This window comes from Bombina bombina, chromosome 8 (assembly GCF_027579735.1).
Source record: "Bombina bombina isolate aBomBom1 chromosome 8, aBomBom1.pri, whole genome shotgun sequence".
NCBI classification, from domain to species: domain Eukaryota; kingdom Metazoa; phylum Chordata; class Amphibia; order Anura; family Bombinatoridae; genus Bombina; species Bombina bombina.
Window position 1 is genome coordinate 334338576 of NC_069506.1, and position 24148 is coordinate 334362723.

At 35.6% G+C, this 24148-nt stretch overlaps 1 protein-coding gene across 5 annotated transcripts in view; it reads right to left on the minus strand.

The window, feature by feature from the left end:
• Nucleotides 1-23846, minus strand: part of ST3GAL4 (ST3 beta-galactoside alpha-2,3-sialyltransferase 4) — a 722373-nt gene extending 698527 nt beyond the window's left edge. For all 5 annotated transcript variants that reach the window (XM_053691566.1, XM_053691565.1, XM_053691562.1 and 2 more), the window contains exon 1: nucleotides 23650-23846. The gene's annotated coding sequence lies outside the window, so the exon portion shown is untranslated. The remainder of the gene's footprint in view (nucleotides 1-23649) is intronic.
• Nucleotides 23847-24148: the final 302 nt, after the last annotated feature.

The window sequence follows — 24148 nt, forward strand, 5'->3', positions numbered from 1 at the left end:
TCAGACCAGCCCTGGAAATTTGTATAGACCGGCCCAGCCCCGCCCCCTCCTCCAGCCCCGCCCCTTTAAAGAAACTGGATTTTTTTTTTTCATTATTCAGATAGGGGGTTAAACTGGATGTTGTCTCCCTTAAAATAATAGGGGTATTTTAATTAAAGGTTAAATGGTTCCCTTTATACCATACTTCCTACATATGTGCTCTTTTGTTTTTGTTTTTTAACTCAAAAAACATTGGTACAGGTAAATATTTGCATATTCAAACTTGCTAGAAACTGCAATTATATTTACATTCCACAATCCAAAACGTAGAATGATACAGCAGATCTTAATATTCATAGAAATAATAAAGCAGAACAGTGCAGTTAAAAAAAGAAAGATGTTTGTGGATGTAGTAGATGACTAAAACAAGCAACACAAAAAATCTTAATGAATTGCATAACAAATACATAATAAATTGATCACTGCACATAATACTTAAAAATACGTATTAATTACTAACATAGATGTAAAAAGTAGAAATATGGGGGGGGGGGGGGTTAAAAAAAATTCAACTAGTAACTAAACCCCACTGGCTTAGTGCTGTTTCACATCATCTGGTAAGCAAAGGGTGATAACTGCAATTAGATTTGTGGAAGTGGAACTACAATAATGACACAAGAAATAGATCACTTCTATGTTTGTTATATAAATGATCAGTCTGCAAAACTCAGATGTTTTATACAAATGCTAATCAGCCCAGCCCAGTGCCCACAGCTACCCCCGGTACTTACCAGAACCACTCACGTGGACCGTGTGGACGTCACGTGGTGTGTGAGAATCTGAACGGAACAAGAGGCTGCCTGTCTGTCAGTCAACTCACCTCAGTAGTGACGTAAGCAGCCGTTGGCCCGGCCCATAAATTCATTCCTCCACGGTCCTCATTCCAGACGACCCAGTGACATGCATCAATCTGCAGACTGTAGAGTGAGCCTGTGCTGTGACTGACAAACACAGACTCAGTCACAGTCTGAGTGATTTAAATTTCTATATTTAAGATTTCGATAATTATTTGGCAAATGGCAGTAGTTTTAGTTGCGGTAAAAGAAACCGGTAAGCACAAGTTAAAACTGTTGCGGAGGGGTTAAAGACAGACAGTGCACTGTCTGTGCAGGCCACTCAAAAATGTAAAACATAAGATACTGGGTGCAATTTTATTATCGAAAGTTCGCAACGCAATCGCAAGAGCAATAATAATACTAAATAAAATGCATAACAGCAGCAGCCAGCCTGAGGCAAGCTGAGCCCTCAGCCCAGGTGAGCTGCCGGGCGGCAGCCCACCGGGATTTTTCCCGGTATCCCGGCTGGCCAATCCGGCCCTGTATCCCACAAGTAAAGGATGAACCCGTGGACTGGATACACCTTACAAGAGAAATCCCTATAACATTATTGGCTATATGTGCAGCAGGAGAGAGTTGCTTATTACAAGTATTGCTTCAGACTTGATAAAGGAAGGAACTCTTCCGAAAGCTTGTCATCTTATAAATGTTTAGTTAGTCCAATAAAAAAGTATCATTGCTCAATGCAATACTCTTGTTATTTTGATATCTAAATCTCTGGACTAACACGGCTACTCCAATCAATCAAAAAAAAAAACAACAAATTATATATATATATATATATATATATATATATATATATATATATATATATATATATATATATATATATATATATATATATATATATATGTTTTGATAGGTAAATAAAAAACAAGGCACTATTTCTGTTTAAATGGAGTGACAGCAAAAATGCTTAACATTCTCAGGTATTTTGGGCAAGTTTTTCTCTAAAATTCCTGGTCCTGAAGGGGTTAAATTGTAGTTAGATTTTATCATTCAAACTTTCTTTGTAAATACTGTGGAATCGCATAACTCTGAGTTTGGCAAGCAGTCAACCATTTACTTACTGCTAAGTGAGATAAAATGACGCTGTGTAACAATTCCATGTGGTTATCTTACTTTGACTTGCATGGGCATGTATTAAAAATATAACAGTTTACTTTCAACTCATTATACAAGTGCTACCTGATGCAAAAAGCTTACTTTTAGCGCAGTTAACACTAGATTGGGAACATTAAATATCGCTCCACTTGTAATCTTGACCTCTATTTGACAAAATATGTAAATGTATGTACTCTTGTACAATTGTTTTTATCAATTTACACAACCTTCATTTAACGGAATATCATTTGTGCTTTTTCTTTTGTAAATTCTAATTCAGAGCAATTATATTGTACTTAGTTCTTTATATTATTATTATTATTATTATTATTTATGTGATGAATATTATTATTAATAATAATAATAATAATAATAATTTATCCTTTTGATATGTTTTATACTAATGATTCTCATTTTGATATTTTGCAGATTATTATATTTTTAATGAACTCTATATAACCATTTTGCATTCACCCCCTTTTATTTTGGGTGTCTCATCCTCGCCACCCTCCTATTTTGTAGACATTCCATATTATTATTTTTAGCATCTCTCTGAAATCCATTAGACACATCCCACCCAGCCCGGCTTCCTTATCCTTGTCACTGTTTAGCTAGTTCCTTCAGAACTCCCAGAAAAGAGGAGGAATTCATTAGGATTATTTTTTCTTATCTTCATATTGTCATTAAAGGGACATTACACTCTCATTTTTTCTTTGCATACATGTTTTGTAGATGATCTATTTATATAGCCCATAACGTTTTTTGTTTTTTAAAATGTATAGTTTTGCTTATTTTTAAATAACATTGCTCTGATTTTAAGACTCCTAACCAAGCACCAAAGTGTTATGAGAATACTGTCAGATACCTACTCCAGCTTGCTCCTGTTTGTGTAAATGGCCTTTTCATATGCAAAAGAAGGGGGAGTGTCTTATTTCGCACTTGCAGTGGGCTTTCCATCTACCTTTTCAACAGAGCTTCTAAGTAAGTTTTTAAACAGTTTTATACTGGATTTTTATATCAGTATCTGTGCATCTTATTCTTTATAGTAGTGTCTATTACATGCAGTTATATGAAACTGAGTGTATACTGTCCCTTTAAAGCAAATAAAATGTTCATTCCTTTTAGTAACCCTCCACTTTTGGAATTCAATGACCTTTCTCCCTCATTGTTTTATACACGCGAGTGTAAATGTGTGTCTGAAAGGGTGTAGGAGTGGTCTTGGTAAACAAATTCTAGTTTGCATTAAGAAACATAAAAGGGGCGTAGTAATGTGAAGATGACAATGCTCAATAATTATTTATTTATTAAACGGACAGTCTACACCAGAATTATTGTTGTTTTAAAAGATAAACAATCCCTTTATTACCCATTCCCCAGTTTTGCATAACCAAGAATGTTATATTAATACACTTTTTACCTCTGTGATTATCTTGTAACTAAGGCTCTGCAGGCTGCCCCCTTATTTTAGTTCGTTAGACAGATATGCATTTTAGCAAATCAGTGCTGACTCCTAGGTAACTCCATGGACGTAAGCACAATGTTATCTATATGCACACATGAACTAGCTCCCTCTAGTTGTGAATTTTTTTCAAAATGCATTCAGATAAGAGGTGGTCTTCAAGGGCTAAGAAATTAGCATATGAACCTCCTAGATGTAGCTTTCAACTAAGAATACCAAGAGAACAAAGCAAAAATTGATGATAAATGAAATTGGAAAGTTGATTAAAATGACATGCCCTATCGGAATCATGAAAGTTAATTTTTGACTATACTGTCCCTTTAATGGATTGATTTCTTGCAGTTGTGTTTGTTTACTCTTGAATATTTGTGATAATTTAAAGGGAAGTCAAAATTAAACTTGTATGACCGTGCTAGAGCATGTCATGTCCATGATTTTCAAATTTATTTCTATGATCAAATATAATTTGTTCTCTTAGTATCCTTTGCAGGTTTCTTGAGCCCTATGTGGCTGCAAGGTTTGCAAATGCTAAACAGTTTAAAAAATAAGCAGATTTTTTTTTTTTTATAAATTTGAAGTGTATTTAATTTGTCGGACCCCTGTATCACATGACAGCCATTAGCCAATCCGAGACACGTATACACTACAGTCTTGAACATGCTTAGTAAGAGCTGGTAACTCAAAATGTGTGCATTCAAAAAGAATGTGTGCAGTTTGATAAAATAAGTGAATTGGAACGTTGAAAAAAAATTGCATGCTTTATCTGAATTATAAAAGTATTTCACTTGAGTGTCCCTTAAAAAAATACTAAAATATATTGTGGTTGTCCATGGGCCATTTGTCAGTCATAGGTTGGTCACATATGGTGGAAATAAAGCTAAACATCAATGGTGTAGTGAATACAGTTGGGGGACCAGGAGTCAAGCCGAATGGGAACGCATGGGAACAGAGAGTAGAAACACTTTAGTAAACACTGCTGCTGCTGGTGGGAGGAGCTGGAGCACAGTCTAGTAAGAGGGATAGTGAGATACACTAGTTATGGGCAGTAACACTTCCTACAATACACTAAATGCAAGCCTCTCAGTGGTCCTGCTGTGTGATCATCCCGCACTGTGTGTAACATGGTGCTTACATTTCTGTGTGGCTTGCTCTGGAATTATTTAGCTCTCCTCAGCAAAAAATAGGACTATTGCAGAGACTCTGTGAAAGAGGAGGAGTCTCAGGCCCAAAGGAAACCATTCAACCCTTCATTGGAAGTGTATAGATTATATACAAATAAATACAGTGTGTGTGTGTGAGATATATATATATATATATTTATTTATTTTAAGGGGGTGGAAGTCTTGGTGAGTTTCCACACTTTTTTTGTAGGACTTGACCCCTGTAGGGGACCATATCTCTAACATTATTGTTTTTAATGAATCAACTCCTTTCTGTTCTTAGAGCACTGGACAATTAAAAAGGTGTTGCCTGGCAAAATGTGGTAGCTTGCAAATATTTTGAGGGAAAACTACAGAAATAAATGAGCTGCAAATGCCAGACTACAATTCCTTAGTGTTATATGTCCTGGTACATTTCTATTTGGGTATTTTTATACTGTCACATAATGAAGATATATAGTGGCAAAACTGGTGAGCACTATATTCTCATAATAAAAATATAGCAAACAATATCAAACTTCACTTTAGAAGAAAAATTTGGTAAAAAAAATAATGAAATGAATTTAATGCAACAAAGTCATTAAACTGTATTATAAAAGAAAATAAAAAAACAATCGGCTAGATTACGAGTTTTGCTGTATTAAGGCTCATAACGCTGCTTTTTCACTACCGCTGCTATTATGAGTCTTGCAGGTTTAGGGGCACCCCACACTTTTTTGGCCTTAACGCAAATTAACATACGCAATTTGCGTAAAGTCTTTTTTCAATGGGACTTCCATAGCACCGATATTACAAGCTTTTTCTGGGAGGCCAAAAAGTGAGCAGTACAGCCTATCCCGCAAGATTCGTAACGCAATCTAAAGTCAGTAGTTATGAGTTTTCCACTACAAAGTCGTAACATAAAACTCATAACTAAAGTGTTAAAAAGTACACTAACACCCATAAACTACCTATTAACCCCAAAATCGAGGCCCTCCCGCATCGCAAACACTAAAATAAAATTATTAACCCCTAATCTGCCGCTCCCAACATCACCGCCACTATAATAAACATATTAACCCCTAAACCGCCGCACTCCCGCATCACAAACACTAGTTAAATATTATTAACCCCTAATCTGCCGCCCCTAACATCGCCGCCACCTACATTTATTAACCCCTAATCTGCCACCCCCAACGTCGCTGCCACTATACAAAATTTATTAACCCCTAAACCTAAGTCTAACCCTAACACCCCCTAACTTAAATATAATTAAAATAAATCTAAATCAAACCTACTATCATTACCTAAATTATTCCTATTTAAAACGAAATACTTATCTATAAAATAAACCCTAAGCTAGCTACAATATAACTAATAGTTACATTGTAGCTAGCTTAGGGTTTATTTTTATTTTACAGGCAAGTTTCTATTTATTTTAACTAGGTAGAATAGTTACTAAATAGTTATTAACTATTTAATAACTACCTAGCTAAAATAAATACAAAATTTACCTTTAAAATAAAACCTAACCTGTCTTACACTAACACCTAACCTTACACTACAATTAAATAAATTACCTAAATTAAATACAATTACCTATATTACAAAAAAAAGAAAACTAAATTACACAAAATAAAGAAATTATCAGATATTTAAACTAATTACACCTAATCTAATAGCCCTATCAAAATAAAAAAGCCCCCCAAAATAGAAAAAAACCCTAGCCTAAACTAAACTACCAATAGCCCTTTAAAGGGCCTTTGTGGGGCATTGCCCCAAAGAAATCAGCTCTTTTACCTGTAAAACAAAATTACAAACAACCCCCCCAACAGTAAAACCCACCACCCACACAACAAATCCCCCAAATAAAATACTAACTAAAAAAACCTAAGCTCCCCATTGCCTTGAAAAGGGCATTTGGATAGGCATTGCCCTTAAAAGGGCATTTAGCTCTTTTTCAACTGCCCAAACCCAAATCTAAAAATAAAAACCCACCCAATAAACCCTTAAAAAAACCTTACACTAACCCACGAAGATCCACTTACAGTTTTGAAGACTGGACATCCATCCTCAATGAAGCCGGGAGAAGTCTTCATCCAAGCCGGCAGAAGTGGTCCTCCAGACGGGCAGAAGTCTTCATCCAGGCGGCATCTTCTATGTTCATCCTTCCAATGCGGAGCTGGTCCATATTCAAGACATCCGGCGCGGAGCAACCTCTTCTTTCCAAGGCTAACGACAAATGAAGGTTCCTTTAAATGACGTCATCCATTGGAACAGCCAATAAAATGCGAGCTCAATCCTATTGGCTTTTTGTTATTAAACAGATAGATGTCCAACAGCATCAATGAAAAGGGAGGCTTTAGGTTTTTAAAGATTATAAACCCACTGTCTCCAAAGAAACAAAGGAGCTTTTTAATTTTAGGCTTTACCCGCCACATATCTGCCACTAAAATCACCATGTTTATATAAAATGAAAGCAACAGTAAGGTCAAAATTAAATGGATTGAAAAGAGCATGACATTTTAATCAATTTCCTTATATTATAATTTTTGCTTAGTTCTCTTGGTAAATCCCTTGTTAAAGGGATATGAAACAGTGCTCCTTTAGTAAACACAAATATGCTCAATCAACGTAACATAAAAAGAATCACTGGGGATAAACAGAAAACAACTTACTTGTTTTCCTGCAAAATTAGCACTTAGAAATTCTCACTGTAGCCCCTGCCCTCTGGGAAATGAGAAAGATGACATTTTGACATTCTGTCCTCTTCTGAGCACAGGCAAAATGTACTGCCTGTTTCTCTTCCATTTACTAAACACTAAGCCAGCTCATATTACTCTAGAAGATTTATGATATTAAAAGCTTAATATGCCTTCCTGAAGCGACCCAAGCCCCCTTGCAGGGTTGTGACAGGAAGTAACAAATCCTTCACAAATGGAGGTTAAAAAAAAAAAAAAAAAAAAATTAAAAAGGTAAAATCCTTTTAAAATTATGAATAATATGAATTGCAATAATTTATATTAAGCATAACCACTGCTTTTTGTATTACAACAATGAAATAGACTTTTTATATCCCTTTAAAGTGAATGTAAATTTTGATGCTAAAGTGCTCGGTTTTTAAAAATTCAACTAAAAACAGGGGCACTTGAATTCTTCAAAATTAACATTTCACTCGTGAAAAAATACTTACCTTTTAAACTTGACAGCCGCTCCAGCTTCCCCCAGTCGTCGCAAGCCATTTCTCACGTCAGAAATGATGGATCAGTCATCCTCCAGTCATTGATTGGATGTAGCTGGATTCCTCAAGTTAGACCCAGGAAGAGGCTTTGCGACGGGCGGAGGAAGCTGGAGCGGCTGTCAAGATTAAAAGGTTTTGTATTTCTTCACAACGAGTGAAATGTAAATTTTAATGAATTAAAGTGCCCCTGTTTTTAATCGAATTTTTAAAAACCGGGCACTTTAGCATCAAAACTTACATTCACTTTAAGAAATAATCTTTGGTGAGCTCAGGAGCGTGCACGTGTCTTTAGTCATCTGGTACCAAGGGAATTTGATAATAGAATACATTAGAAAGTTAACATTGCATAATCTATATAAATTGTGAACAGTTCCAAGACACAAAAGAATGACACATAAAAAACTAAGTGTAAAACAATGGAAATGCTTACAATATGGTAACAAGTGGGAAGAGCACGACAAACATCTTCACTATAAAAATCTATTTCTTCTTTACATCAAGATAACCAATCAATTTAAAAGACCAGTTCACTCCAGGTCGTTAGTTACGTAGCAGCTTTAGCACAGCTGTACCAATCAAAGTAGACAAATAATCATAAATATTATAATAGAAAAACGTTTTATGGTTTTATCCGTTGAGCGCGATGTATAAATACAAACACCGTGTTATTTCTGCACACACAAATCATACAGACGTTTGTTTAACTGTCCTCGCTATCACAAAGACTATAGAGAATTACCTTCGATAAACAAAACAAATGTGAAGTCTATAGAGAATTAAGATCTTAGTCTAAGCCAGGACAATGAAAAAAAATATCAAAGTTTGCAAAATAGAAGCGTTTGTGCTATTTTAACCAACAACAATAGGAATTTTAATCATTATCATGTTGCCTTATTCCTTTGTTTCTGTGGCATGGCTTTTTAAATATGTTGCTGTTTTTAATTTACTTTATGTATTTGCCAATCATTGAGTCAGTTATTATAATGTGCACTCAGTGCTGTAAAATATATTCCTGCAGCCAAACGTTTTCCATATTTGCTTTATTAAACAAAACACACAAATGGCAAAGTAGCAGAGATTGATAAACACACAGACTGGCAACTTTAAAGGGACATGAAACCCAAAAATGTTCTTTCATGATTCAGATAGAGGGGCCAATTTACTAAAGTGCAGACGGACATGATACGATGTAGCGAATCATGTCCGCCGCACATCGATATATGCCGACAGCATTTATCATTGCACCAGCAGTTCTGATTAACCGCTTGTGCAATGCCACCCCCTGCAGATTTGTGGCCAATCGGCTGCTAGCAGGGGGTGTCAATCAGCCCAATCATATCGGATCGGACTGAAGACCGCAGCCTCAGAAGCAGAAGTTATGGAGCAGCGGTCTTTAGACCATTGCTTCATAACTACTGTTTCCAGCGAGCCTGAAGGCTCGCACGGAAACAGGGGCATCAAGCTCCATTTGGAGCTTGATCATTTGGCCCCAGAGAAAACTATTTTAAACAACTTTCTAATTTACGTCTATTATCTAATTTGTTTCATTCTCTTGGTATCATTTGTTGAAGGAGCAGCAATGCACTAATGGTTTTTAACTGAACACATGGGTGAGTCAATAACAATCGGTATATATCTGCAGCCAAAAATCAGCAGATAGAACCTAGGTTCTTTGCTGCTCCTGAGCTAACCTAGATAAACCTTTCAGCAAAGGATAAAAAGAGAAGGAAGCAAATGAAATAATAGAAGTAAATTGGAAAGTTGTTTAAAATTGTACCCTCTATCTGAATAATGTTTGGGTTTCATGTCCCTTTAAGTAAATATAACAAGATAACATTGGAACTGTGCCACAATCTATAAGTCTATCAGGGCTGAAACAGTAAATCGCAATAAAAGGAAGATGGCATAAAAGGGACGGTGTACTTTAGAATTGCTTCCACCTTCATATGTTTCCAATGACTTGTTATATCAGATGCAAAAGTATAAAATATATTAGAAATGGTTCATTTTATTTTATTTTTTCTATATGAAATAGCCGCTTGTGATCTTTGAAACCACAATCCAATCAAAAGGTCTGAGCTTGCACTCCCAGTGGAAGGTAGATATCTTGTGTTGGCTTTTGTTTACATAGCTTTTCTGTATCCTTTAGTGTAATATTAAAATTTTCCATATAGCTGGTGTTTCAATAGGCAAAAGCATGCATTTTAAATGACAAAATAAACATAAAATATATATTTACATACACTCCAGCAGGTAAAATTGATATTTGGGAACACATTAAAAAGGACCATTAAGTTCAAGAGAATTCCATAATAAACAAATACATAATAAAGAAGACAATGCAATAGCTGTAGCACTTACTTTCAAATGTATAGTACATTTTTATATCAAACTTAATGCCATAATATTACAGCTATCAACCAACCACTCAGTATGCGCTGGTGCCTCAGAAAGTGTGCATAGAAAAATACTGTGTATATTTTGATAATAGAAGTAAATTGGAAACTGTTTTTTTTTTTAATTGTTTGCTGTATCTGAATCATTAATGTTTAATTTTGACTATAGTGTCCCTTTAAAGGAGGGAAAATGTTGCAGTTAACTGTCCCTTTAAAAGAACATGCTCTATTGTGCATAAGAAACAGATATAATAAACGTGCTGAGACTATGTTTTGTAAAAAAGGGTTTAAACCACAATGTATGTTGTGCCCTACCCATTAATGTTCACTGGCTAATAACTGTTGGTGAAATGAACACACAAAAGAAAAGTTAGTTTATTCTACATTGGAACAACACACAAATCTAACATTAAAAAAAAACTTTTAGATGAAGCAAAGACAAAATTGACCTATTTTGGTTTCTTGATTAAATTGGTTGTCATCAATAAGAATGGGTAACATCAATGAGATAGACTATATAGGGGTATCAAGCTTATTGCATTGGGGGGCCACTGGCCAAGGGTTCTTCTCCCATGGGGGCCACTTGAACAGAGTGAGTGCTGTGGAACTGGATATACTAGAAACTGGAAGTGGCATTTACACAACAAGTAGTGAATGCTTGGAGCTGTAGACCACAATAGACACACACAGTGTATATTTATCTTGTGAGTGCCAAGAGAAACGATCGTTCTGGAACTGAATAAAAAGTGATATTTATCCAAGCAGTGCATAATGGGAGTCTACACTGGACAATGCCTGCTTCTCTTTATATTATCTTGTGAGTGCCTATATATATCAGCAGCTTGTTACACCTCTTAGAACCCTAAACAAACTGATGGGGCCAAATTTAATAATATACTTAATAAACAAGGGAGGGACAGATTAAAGTATTTTGAGGGCTGCATATGACCCCAGGCCCGGTACTTTGAGACCACTATAAACTATAGATATTCTTCCTCTATTCATCAATAGCATTTGTGTTTATCACACAGATTTATTTAATAACAACTTTAAACAATGAATTATAGATAGATAGATAGATAGATAGATACATCTAATATATAGGGTCGATCCCAATCCTTAAGACAAAGTTATCAAATGATTTTAAACAGAAAAAAAAAGTCTATAGGGATTTTTGCAGAAAAATAATTTATTTTTTTCTAAAGGATTGTGATCAACCCCTAGAGAGACAGACAGATAAATGATAGATAGATAAATAGATAGACCAACAGACAGACAGATAGATGATAGATAGACAATCAACTACACATAATAACTTATATATGCGACACAAACATGCCTACTCTATCATTACCGTCATTGTTCTATTACATTTGTAAACTGTGCAATGTTTTTTTTATTTTTCTAAGTGACTTCCTTAGAACTGTTAAATTATTATTCATGTCATTTCATCTTTTGTTGGAGAATCACCAAGTAATATGATCATATACAAATATCAATAAGTATCTCTACATCTAATCCATATCTAATAAGGTTTACGGGTAACGTTGAAACGCATCAGTCTTTTTCTACATAATAATGTCTTATAGATTTCATCACTAAATGGGGATCACTTTCATACCTTTCATTCCAAACCAAGGTAAGTCATTAAAAGCAAATCACAAAACACATATGGCAGAGATGCAGAAACAACAAGCAAAATAAAGAACTTATGAGATATAACAAAACATTTTTATAAATATTGCAATATAAAATATAGCCTCATAATAGATAGGCACAAACACGCAGAATAAAAACAGAGACCTAAAACACAAGGTCACAAATCGAAACACATATCTAATGGAGATACCCACAATGTGATATCAACCTAAATAATACAAACCATACAAATGTGAATATACTATAATGCACAATGTCCAGAGTAATATTCACAATTCACATATGAACCATTAAGCCCAGGTAGCTTTTCTCCAAATTCCAGAAGTACCTTCCTGGTCTACTGCCTGATGAAAAGGCTTACGAGACGAGAAACGCGTTGCAATACATTTGTGCTTTTAGCTCAACTGGCATTTTTGCTTTAAAGGGATAGTCTAGTCAAAATTACACTTTCATGATTCAGATAGAGCATCTGCTTTTAAACAACTTTCCAAAGTATTTCTATTATCAATTTTGCTTAGTTCTCATTGTGTTCTTTGTTAAAGTGTATCCTAGATGATCTCAGGATCGTGTACCCGTCCAATGCGTGCAAGAAAGTTTAAAATTATGTTATACATAGTTGCAAACTCTGCTGCCATAGTGTTCTGTAGCATTCTATGGCAGCTGTGTTATAACATTGTTATAAACATTTGTTTGCAAACACTGCAAGCAGATGGCTAAAGACACATGCATGCTCCTGAGCTCACCTAGGTTTACTCTTTTACAAAAGATACCCAGAGAATTAAGCAAAATTGACAACAGAACTAAATTATAAAGTTGTTTAAAATGTCATGCTCTATCCAATCCATTTAAAGAGTTTACTCAAAACATTGCTCCCCTTTTATTTGTTCCCAATGATCCACTTTACCTTCTGGAGTGTATTAAATTGTTTACAAGTATTTCCTTTACCATTATATTGGCATTTGAAATAGTTTTTTTAGCCTGTGGTATCCCCACCCATCCTGAAAGTTTTTGGCCTCGAGACCAAGCTGTGTAAACACAGCCAGTAGAAGAAATTACACTCCCAGAGGGATATAGAGGAGATAAGGTAATAAAATGTTAATTTTCCATTGTTCTCTACAAGTATTGGTGATTGGTTTATGGACAGATATAAGCTAAAGAAGCAGGTGAGGTGTACACAGTGTGATAAAGTAATGAGATCGGATTATACCTACAGATATAAGATACAGACATGTATATGTACACAATGTGATAAAGTAATGAGATCGGATTATACCTACAGATATAAGATAAAGACACATGTATATGTACACAATGTGATACAGTAATGAGATCTGATTATACCTACAGATATAAGATAAAGACACATGTATATGTACACAGTGTGATACAGTAATGAGATCTGATTATACCTACAGATATAAGATAGACACATGTATATGTACACAATGTGATACAGTAATGAGATCTGATTATACCTACAGATATAAGATACAGACACATGTATATGTACACAGTGTGATACAGTAATGAGATCTGTTTATACCTACAGATATAAGGTACAGACATGTATATGTACACAATGTGATAAAGTAATGTGATCTAATTATACCTACAGATATAAGATAAAGACACATGTATATGTACACAATGTGATACAGTAATGAGATCTGATTATACCTACAGATATAAGATAAAGACACATGTATATGTACACAATGTGATACAGTAATGAGATCTGATTATACCTACAGATATAAGATAAAGACACATGTATATGTACACAATGTGATAAAGTAATGAGATCTGATTATACCTACAGGTATAAAATAAAGACACATGTATATGTACACAATGTGATACAGTACTGAGATCTGATTATACCTACAGATATAAGATACAGACACATGTATATTTACACAGTGTGATACAGTAATGAGATCTGATTATACCTACAGATATAAGATACAGACACATGTATATGTACACAATGTGATACAGTAATGAGATCTGATTATACCTACAGATATAAGATAAAGACACATGTATATGTACACAATGTGATACAGTAATGAGATCTGATTATACCTACAGATATAAGATAAAGACATGTATATGTACACAATGTGATACAGTAATGAGATCTGAGTATACCTACAGATATAAGATAAAGACACATGTATATGTACACAGTGTGATACAGTAATGAGATCTGCTTATACCTACAGATATAAGATACAGACACATGTATATGTACACAGTGTGATACAGTACTGAGATCTGATTATACCTACAGATATAAGATACAGACACATGTATATGTACACAATGTGATACAGTAATGACTCTGAGATCTGATTATACCTACAGATATAAGATACAGACACATGTATATGTACACAGTGTGATACAGTAATGAGATCTGTTTATACCTACAGATATAAGGTACAGACACATGTATATGTACACAATGTGATACAGTAATGAGATCTGATTATACCTACAGATATAAGATAAAGACACATGTATATGTACACAATGTGATAAAGTAATGAGATCTGATTATACCTACAGGTATAAAATAAAGACACATGTATATTTACACAGTGTGATACAGTAATGAGATCTGATTATACCTACAGATATAAGATACAGACACATGTATATGTACACAATGTGATACAGTAATGAGATCTGATTATACCTACAGATATAAGATACAGACACATGTATATGTACACAATGTGATACAGTAATGAGATCTGATTATACCTACAGATATAAGATAAAGACACATGTATATGTACACAGTGTGATACAGTAATGAGATCTGATTATACCTACAGATATAAGATACAGACACATCTATATGTACACAATGTGATACAGTAATGAGATCTGATTATACCTACAGATATAAGATAAAGACATGTACACAATGTGATACAGTAATGAGATCTGATTATACCTACAGATATAAGATAAAGACATGTATATGTACACAATGTGATACAGTAATGAGATCTGATTATACCTACAGATATAAGATACAGACACATGTATATGTACACAGTGTGATACAGTAATGAGATCTGATTTATACCTACAGCTATAAGATAAAGACACATGTATATGTACACAATGACACAAGTAATGAGATCTGATTATACCTACAGATATAAGATAAAGACACATGTATATGTACACAATGTGATAAAGTAATGATATCTGATTATACCTACAGATATAAAATAAAAACACATGTATATGTACACAATGTGATAAAGTAATGAGATCTGATTATACCTACAGATATAAGATACAGACACATGTATATGTACACAATGTGATACAGTAATGAGATCTGATTATACCTACAGATATAAGATAAAGACACATGTATATGTACACAGTGTGATAAAGTAATGAGATCTGATTATACCTACAGATATAAGATAAAGACACATGTATATGTACACAGTGTGATAAAGTAATGAGATCTGATTATGCCTACAAGCTCAACCCATTGTATTAGGTTGTGGCTTCAAAACACAACATAGGCTAATTCATATACACAAATAAGCCTTAAAAAAACTAAACCGCATGCATTTTATACTCTGCATCTGATAAAAAAAAGTTATTGGAAACACATTAAGGGAGAAACAATTTGATAGTGTACTGTCCATTTAAGTTTAATTTTGACTGTACTGTCCCTTTAAATTAAAGTTGTATGTTTAGCAAAGTTATTTGTTCCTGCTTATTGTTCCAGACTTGATCTCCAAAGAGGTTTTCAATGAGCTGGGCCACTGTTGTAGCTCAGTCTGCTCGGATCAGCACACTTGGTGCTACAACCTTTGTGAATGTGCTTTTTCCTTGAATTTATCAATTTATACATTTGAGGTTTTCTATGCCATGTGGTGATTTCTTTTTGATATTTCGCACACAGACCAGTATAATTTGGCTATATCTTGTACAGACGTGACAGAAAGTATTGGTACCCTTCCACAATTTTAAGAAAATGCACAATTTTCTCTTAAAGGGACAGCTCGCTGTCACATGGTATGTGTATGCATTTGTGACTGGCTGATCACTGTCACATGGTACAGGGGGAGTGGAAAAAGACATGACTTAAAATTGTCAGGGAAAAAAAATCTACTACTCATTTGAAGTTCAGACTTAGGGGCATTTGTATCAAGCTCCGTATGGAGCTTGATGCCCCGTGTTTCTGGCGAGTCATCAGACTCGCCAGAAACAGCAGTTATGAAGCAGCGGTCACAAAGACTGCTGCTCCATAACCTGTCCGCCTGCTCTGAGCAGGCGGACAGACATCGCCGGAAATCAACCCGATCGAGTACGATCAGGTTGATTGACACCCCCTGCTGGCAGCCGATTGCCCGCGAGTCTGCAGGGGGCGGCGTTGCACCAGCAGCTCTTGTAAGCTGCTGGTGCAATGCTGAATACGGCGAGCGTATTGCTCGCCGTATTCAGCGAGGTCTGTCAGACCTGATCCGCACTGTCGGATCAGATCCGACAGACCTTGATAACTATAGGCCTTAGTGCTATTGCATTGTCTTGTTATCTTGCATTTGTTGATTATGCAAATATACTGTGTTGACTGGTCCTTTAACTATCCACAATACTTTATTTCAAATGTAATAAAACAAAAACTCCACATTTCATCCTTTGGAGACAAAAACTGCAATAAAGCAATTTATGTGGCTCTGAATAAGATTTATACACTTTTCCACAGGGATTTCTCTAGTTCTCTCTGGGTCTCTTTGCCCAACTGCAAGTTTCAGCTATTTCCACAGATATTTGATGGGATTCAGATCTAGACTAACTTCGGAATGGTCCAATGTTTTCTTCTCATCCATACTTGGGTGCTTTTGAGGTATGTTTTGGGTTATTATTCTGCTGGAGGACCCATGACCTACGACTGACACACAGCTTTCTGACACTTTGCAGAATGTTTCATTCCAGAATGCCTTCATAGTCTTCTGATTTCATTGTGTCCTGCACAGATTCTAGGCACTCTTAGGCAGCAAAGCAACCCTAAAGCATCACTGAGCCTCCTCTATGTGTCACTAAAGGGATGGTGTTGTTGTGATTGGTTAAAAAGCTTGACTTTGTTTTATCTGTCCAAAGGACATTCTCCCAGAAGGACTGTGGCTTGTCAACAAGCCTTTTGGTAAACTCCAGGTGTTTCTTTCTTAAAATACAAGGGTACCAATACTTTTGGCCATGTCTGATTTTTCTTTTCTCATTTAAATCAAACAGGAGATATTCATCTTTTTATCTAATTGGCAGTGCATAATAGTTTCAGCTCGATTGCAGCAATGCACTAATGGGACCTAACTGAACACAGTGGGTGAGCTAATCATAATGTCTTTAAATGGAAGAGGTAATAACAACAACATGTTATCAAGAAGGATCAGATTCCAACCAGCAAAAAGAAAACAAACCACAATACGTACACAGTACTGCTAAGTAGCTAAAATATATGTCTGTCTGTATATTAGCATACCGATTCCTATTTCACTATACTAAACCACCATAATAAGCAACATATCAGAATATTAATCTATTCTAAAAATTGAAACCCTTCATAAATATATCATAAATTAAAATAACACTGGTCCAAAATGTTATGATTATTACCCCATACATTTTTAGATAACATTGAAAAAGTGCATTGTTACGGTGGATCCATTTAAACTAACCAATGCTATTTGTGTTGCTTTGTTGGTGCACTCATTTTTTATTGATGTTTATATTTTCTTTATAAAAGCAGTAGTAAAATCTGAAAAGCTTTAATAACACATATTTGGATGACATATCGAGGATATTTGGAGACACACAGACACTGCGCTTGAACCGCTGACGACATATCGAGGATATTTGGAGACACAAAGACACTGTGCTTGAACCGCTGATGACATATCGAGGATATTTGGAGACACACACAGACACTGCGCTTTAACTGCTGACGACATATCGAGGATATTTGGAGACACACACAGACACTGCGTTTGAACCGCTGACGACATATCGAGGATATTTGGAGACACAAAGACACTGCTCTGACCGTAGTGAACACATGCAGTACCGCAGAGCCGAGGAACAGTGTAGAGGAATTCCTTCTGGGATACAGACCGGTTATTTCTAACGGCAAACACAAAGGAAGACTACTGACAGGCTCCAGGGCCGGTTTGCGTGGTAAGCTCACAGCAGACAGTGAGTATTAACTTTTTCATTTTAAACACCTTACGGATATTCCTATTAAAAAAGGAGAAAACTTTTCAACATAAAAAAATTAGACAAAAAAAATTCCGTTTTTCGGTAATGGATATATAAACATGGACAGAACTGTGTTACTACACAAACAGTAATAAGGATATAAGAACTACTGGAACTGTTTATAATATACCGTATACCACCTGCTTATCCCATTAAATGGAACTTCAATCAATAACAGGGATTTAGGTCACTCTTTAACTAGTGGGGTAACCTAAACATTTTAGCTTATTAGGCCGGCCGACCGACCAACCGCTTTTTTATCCATATTATTCAACATATTCAGACTATCTGACTTTAGATGTTTTAATACAATAAATGCACTTTATATCGTCACTTAAACTGTGTTTCTCTATAGTGAACAGACAACCTTAGACTCACATAGATGTAGATGAATTTTAATACCTTGGTACAACAAAGCCAGAAACTTTTCTTTGTCTTAGTATATTGACATATATGTAAACCATTAGCGATTTCAATTTTGATTTCCTCTCAGAGAAAAACTTAGAGGTTTAAGCACTCATTGCGCTATATCTCCAAACTACTCTTTTTAACCCTCTATATCACAAACTGGTGACAGTTGACAGGCTGGTTAACCCTTTCCATCACATGTCTCTGTACAGTCACAAAAAGAAATCTAATAAACAAACTTGCTTCTGCCTAACTTTTCATTTATATTTAAAGGGACAGTCTAGTTGAAATTAAACATTCATGATTCATATAGGGCATACAATTTTAAACAACTTTCCATTTACTTTTATCATCAAAATTGCTTTGTTCTCTTGGTTTTTTTTGTTGATAGCTAAACCTAGGTAGGCTCATATGCTAATTTCTAAGCCCTTAAAGGCTGTCTCTTATCTCAATGTATTTTACAGTTTTTCACAGCTAGGCAGTGCTAGTTGATGTGTGTCATTAAGGGGGCAGTCTGCAGAGGCTTAGATACAAGGTAATCACAGAGGTAAAAAGTATATTAATATAACTGAGATAAGGGGGCAGTCAGCAGAGGCTTAGATACAAGGTAATCACAGAGGTAAAAAAGTATAGTAATATAATTGAGATAAGGGGGCAGTCTGCAGAGGCTTAGATACAAGGTAATCACAGAGGTAAAAAGTGTATTAATATAACTGAGATAAGGAGCAGTCTGCAGAGGCTTAGATACAAGGTAATCACAGAGGTAAAAAGTGTATTAATATAACTGTGTTGGTTATGCAAAACTGGGGAATGGGTAAAAAAAAAAAAAAAAAAAAAAAAAGGGATTATCTATCTTTTTCAACAATAAAAATGCTGGAGTAGACTGTCCCTTTGAGTCATAACATAATATTCTTTCTTAACATCATTTTGTAATCTATTGCTCAATATTTTAGAGATTGAAGTAATCCGTGGCTCTTTGAAATCTAAATATTTTTATTAGCAAACAAAACCACCTTTATGTTAAGATTTTTTTTTTTTTCATTTTAAAACTGTATTAAAAGGGACACAAAACCCAATTTTTCTTTTAGGATTAAGATAGAGCAGCAATTTTAAGCAATTTTCTTATTTACTCCTATCATATATTTGTCTTCATTCTCTTGCTATCTTTATTTGAAAAAGCAGAAATGTAAACAGAAAAAGGAGAGTCCCAACCTAATATGGTCATGTAAATTAGTAGTCTGTCATAAACAATAATACTGGATCAGCTGCAAGCTCCAATCCTGGTATGTATAGTGCAAACATGCAAATAATGTATACAGCTTAACTGTCTTCGAAGGGATACTAATAGTTAATTGTAATACTCCTGGAATTATAAATAGTAACCCCAAATCTTGCAATAAATTCAGTACCCGGTATACCTGATGGATAAATAGTGTACCGTACACATAGGGGGATATAGTGAAATCTGAGGCTTCCGTACACCTCTGATATATTGCTTGTTCAAAACATCTCCTTGTATAAATAAATATCAAGTTCGTTGGTAATATTAACAGGTGCTCACAGATAACCCCCTTAGTCCGTACCTCGGAAGTGCCATACCATATCCACAGTTCCTTAGTTAATCCCACAAACACTCACCGGCTAGCGTGCTCTCTCGGGCAACGGCCCGTCCACCTTCCGCGGAGCAAGCATCCTCGCTAGATGCCGGGAGACCTCTGTGAGCTGGGCGTGACTCAATCCTCCTCTCCGATTGGTCCGCGTGGGATGACGTGCCACCTACGTCTGCCTAGTTATCCCATAGGTAAGGCGAAGGAATCCAATACTGCGGGCCAAAAAAAAGGTTATCTTCCTTTGGGTTATACCGGGTACATTCCTTGTAACGGATGAATCCTTTTTCCTCGAATACTTGGTATCCATTAGCCGGGACAGGTCCAGTGGGCAATGCAGCCCGGTGCTAGCAAGTGGCAAATGTAAGCATAGCACAGAAATGTAAGCATAGAAGCCGGCCCATTTTTGGTTCAGCACCTCGGTAGTGCCTGCTGATTGGTGGCTAAAGGTAGTTTGCAGCTATGTAATTAGGCAAACAAAACAGTAGTATTGACCACACCCATGTGTAATCTGGCCCATAATTTGCTCACAATATACACAAATTTTTAACTATTGTATTATTAGATCTAATCTGTAAACTGCAGGAGATTCACAGATGTTAGATCACTAAATATTCCTTTTTTTCTGCTGTCCTAATTTTAAGTTGCAGGAGACTCAGAAACCAAAATATGTAACTAAATGTATCCATTAGAATAGCAAACACCATCTGAGTCCGACACTAACATCCATGTCAAGTCCACACCTCAGATGTCATTTTTACAATGTGGGACAGACTCCAAGAACAATTATGCAATGGGACTGGAGGACAAAAAAATATTAATGACCCAGGAAAATTGGGACAGTTGTCAAAGTAATGTTGGTTGGTTTCAAAGACTTTCTGCAAAATAGTCTGAGAATGTCTACATACCAAATAACGAAGCATATATGATGCATATTATATAATCCCAGCAACAAAATAAAGGAAAACATACTAAAGCTGCAAATAACGATTATTTTCATAATCGATTAATCGGCCGATTATTTTTTTCGATTGACTAATCGGATAAAAAAAGAATCAATAATTGTTTCCTATATTTTAAATAAAATCCACATGCCAAGTGTTACAAATATAAACTTCAGACTAAGAGGCAAATTTATCAAATGTCTGTCGGACCTGATCTAACAGTGCGGATCAGATCCGACAGACATCGCTGAATGCGGAGAGCAATACGCTCTCCGTATTCAGCATTGCACTGACCACCAGCTCTTGTGAGCTGCTGGTGCAACGCCGCCCCCTGCAGACCGCTGCTTCATAACTTGATAAATGGGCCTCTAAAACTTTACATTAACACAACTGTTTGTCCAATGTTTTGTTTATAATTAAGCAAAACAACAAACTGTTTGAAAAGAGGTAGAAGAAAGAGGTAAACTATTACTGTTTATAACATTCTGTTATTCATTCTTTCAGAAACTTTGCATTTAAAGGGACATTAAACCCCAAATTTTTCTGTTATGATTCAGATAGAGAATACAATTATAAACAACATTCCAATTTCTAATTTGCTTAATTCTTTAGATATTCTTTGTTGAAGAAATAGCAATGCACATGGGGAGCCAATCACACGAGGCATCTATGTGCAGCCACCAATCAGCAGCGACTGAGCATATCTAGATATGCTTTTCAGCAAAGGATTTCAAGAACATTAAGCAAATGAGAAAGTTGTTTAAAATTGCATGTTATTTCTAGAGCATGAAAGAAAAAAAATTCACCTGCTCCTGGCTGAGGCTGGCTCTGTTTTTGCAGAAATTTTGCCTGCAGCAGAAAAGTAAAAAAGCAAAAGTGCTAAGGACTTTATATCAATAACTGGACAAAGCCATACACTTTTATCTATACAGTACAAACAATCAGCAATAGCAAGCAATCCGCTAATAATTGTGCAAACAAATAATAGTGCACATCAGATTGAAATAACAACTCCCATCAATCCAGGGCTAGGTGTAAATAACAAGCTTGGCACTATATCATGCAAAGCATAGTCCCAAATCACCTGATATAAACAATGCAAATGATGACTCCTATTATTTATGGGTTGCAAATAAACCAGGAGCAGCTGTAAACTGAAAAAGTCAAAAGTAAATGTCTGTTGAAGTCCTTTAGGCTAAGGCAGCTAAGGGCATAACCATAACACACAATACCATGTGCATATGATCATTGGAGTGATGCAGCTGGTGTCGTGCACAGACCAACTAATAGATTATGAGATTCATTCACAACTATTTTCATAATTGATTATAACGATTAGTTGTTGCAGCAGCTCTAAAACATACTATCTATAGGATTATGTAGTGATGACTGCTTAATATCACTGTCATTATTTAGGGCAAGATGCTACCGTTTTGAGATTATATACAAAGTTAATTCATCCCATTCACAGACAAGTTTCTGATTACTGCTAATTGTCAGTTTTCCCATTGGACTTTAATCAAAAAGAAATTATTACTTACACCAACCCCTAGTTTCCAAATAATAACGTGAATCATGTGTTATATTATGCTGATAATAAAATAATGATATAGGATCAACCAGATGTTTATAGCAGGATATGTATATTATATTTCAAGTTCATTTTATGTTATACTTACCTTAAGAACTACTGTAAAACTCAAACATACTTCTAGTCAAAATCTTTATACTAAATATAAATGTTCATATCTCCTGCAGGATTTTTTATTTAATATTTTATTTAAATTTGTATTTAATAGTCAGACACAGACAGGCATACATATACATATATATATATACACACACACACACAGACATACAGACTCCCATACACAATACCTTATATATGTGACACACACATGCCTATACATAAGAAAATAATCAACATTACCAGCCATCAAATAAATATGAAGTATAACAGGTGGAACCTACAATAGCACATATATACATAAGAATTAGTCATCATATTATTATCAATAATATATCCATGGAATTACTGCTACAAAAAGGTAAAAAAAAAAAACACCACATCATGGATGCATGTTTAGGATACATAATATTTTGGAACAAATAAGATTAGAGTTTAAAAAAAATAAATTGTTTAAAAAAAGCATTAGTGAATATAAATGTAATGTCTGGATATTGTGAGACTGATTGTTGTTGTTTTTAGCTTTAGTAAAGCACCTAAAACAATAAATATATACACAGTACAGTGGGTATACACAGGGCACAAACATCTGTATATAACAACATTACAAGTACCGTTAGAAATAAACCCCATATCTCAGACACAATACATTGCTAACAAATAATGCAGGATATATAAATAGCATGAAATGGTGCCAGATAAGGAAACAGATGAGATAGACACAAAGTGAAAGGGATGGGCAGTGCCAGTTACAGACCCCGGGGTGGCACTGTCTGGGCACAGTGGGGTAGAATGTGAGATTAATACACAGTGGGGCAGGATATGTTTGTACTCACCAATCCTCTATGTCGCCCCATTAGATCTGCATTGTCCCGCACTGCTCAGTAATTCCTTTGCGGGTGAAGGGGGCAGCAATTAATCCAACGAGGGGCAGCAGGGGGACTGGGGTAACCTAAGGGTAGAGCACTGCAGAGGGTGTAAGAAGTGAGATTGGGGGAGTCGGGAGATTAAGAGGAGGAGAGAGGGGTGGGGGATCCTAATGAGATGCACAGACAGAGGGGCAGGAGAGGCAGTGCGCATGCGCAGGCGGGAGGAGTGCTCGTCACGGTCAGATACTGACAGAGGAGGGAGATGAGTGCGAGCAGCCTCCCCAGTGCGCGGTTATTGGGGCTTCCTGCTGAGCTATGTGGGTGGATGTGAAGCGCAGCAGTTATTTACTGGGTGGTACCTGTCACGTTATGTGTGTGTATAACGGTCTGTATGTGTGTGTGTGTGTGTATAACGGTCTGTATGTATGTGTGTGTGTGTATAACGGTCTGTATGTATGTGTGTGTG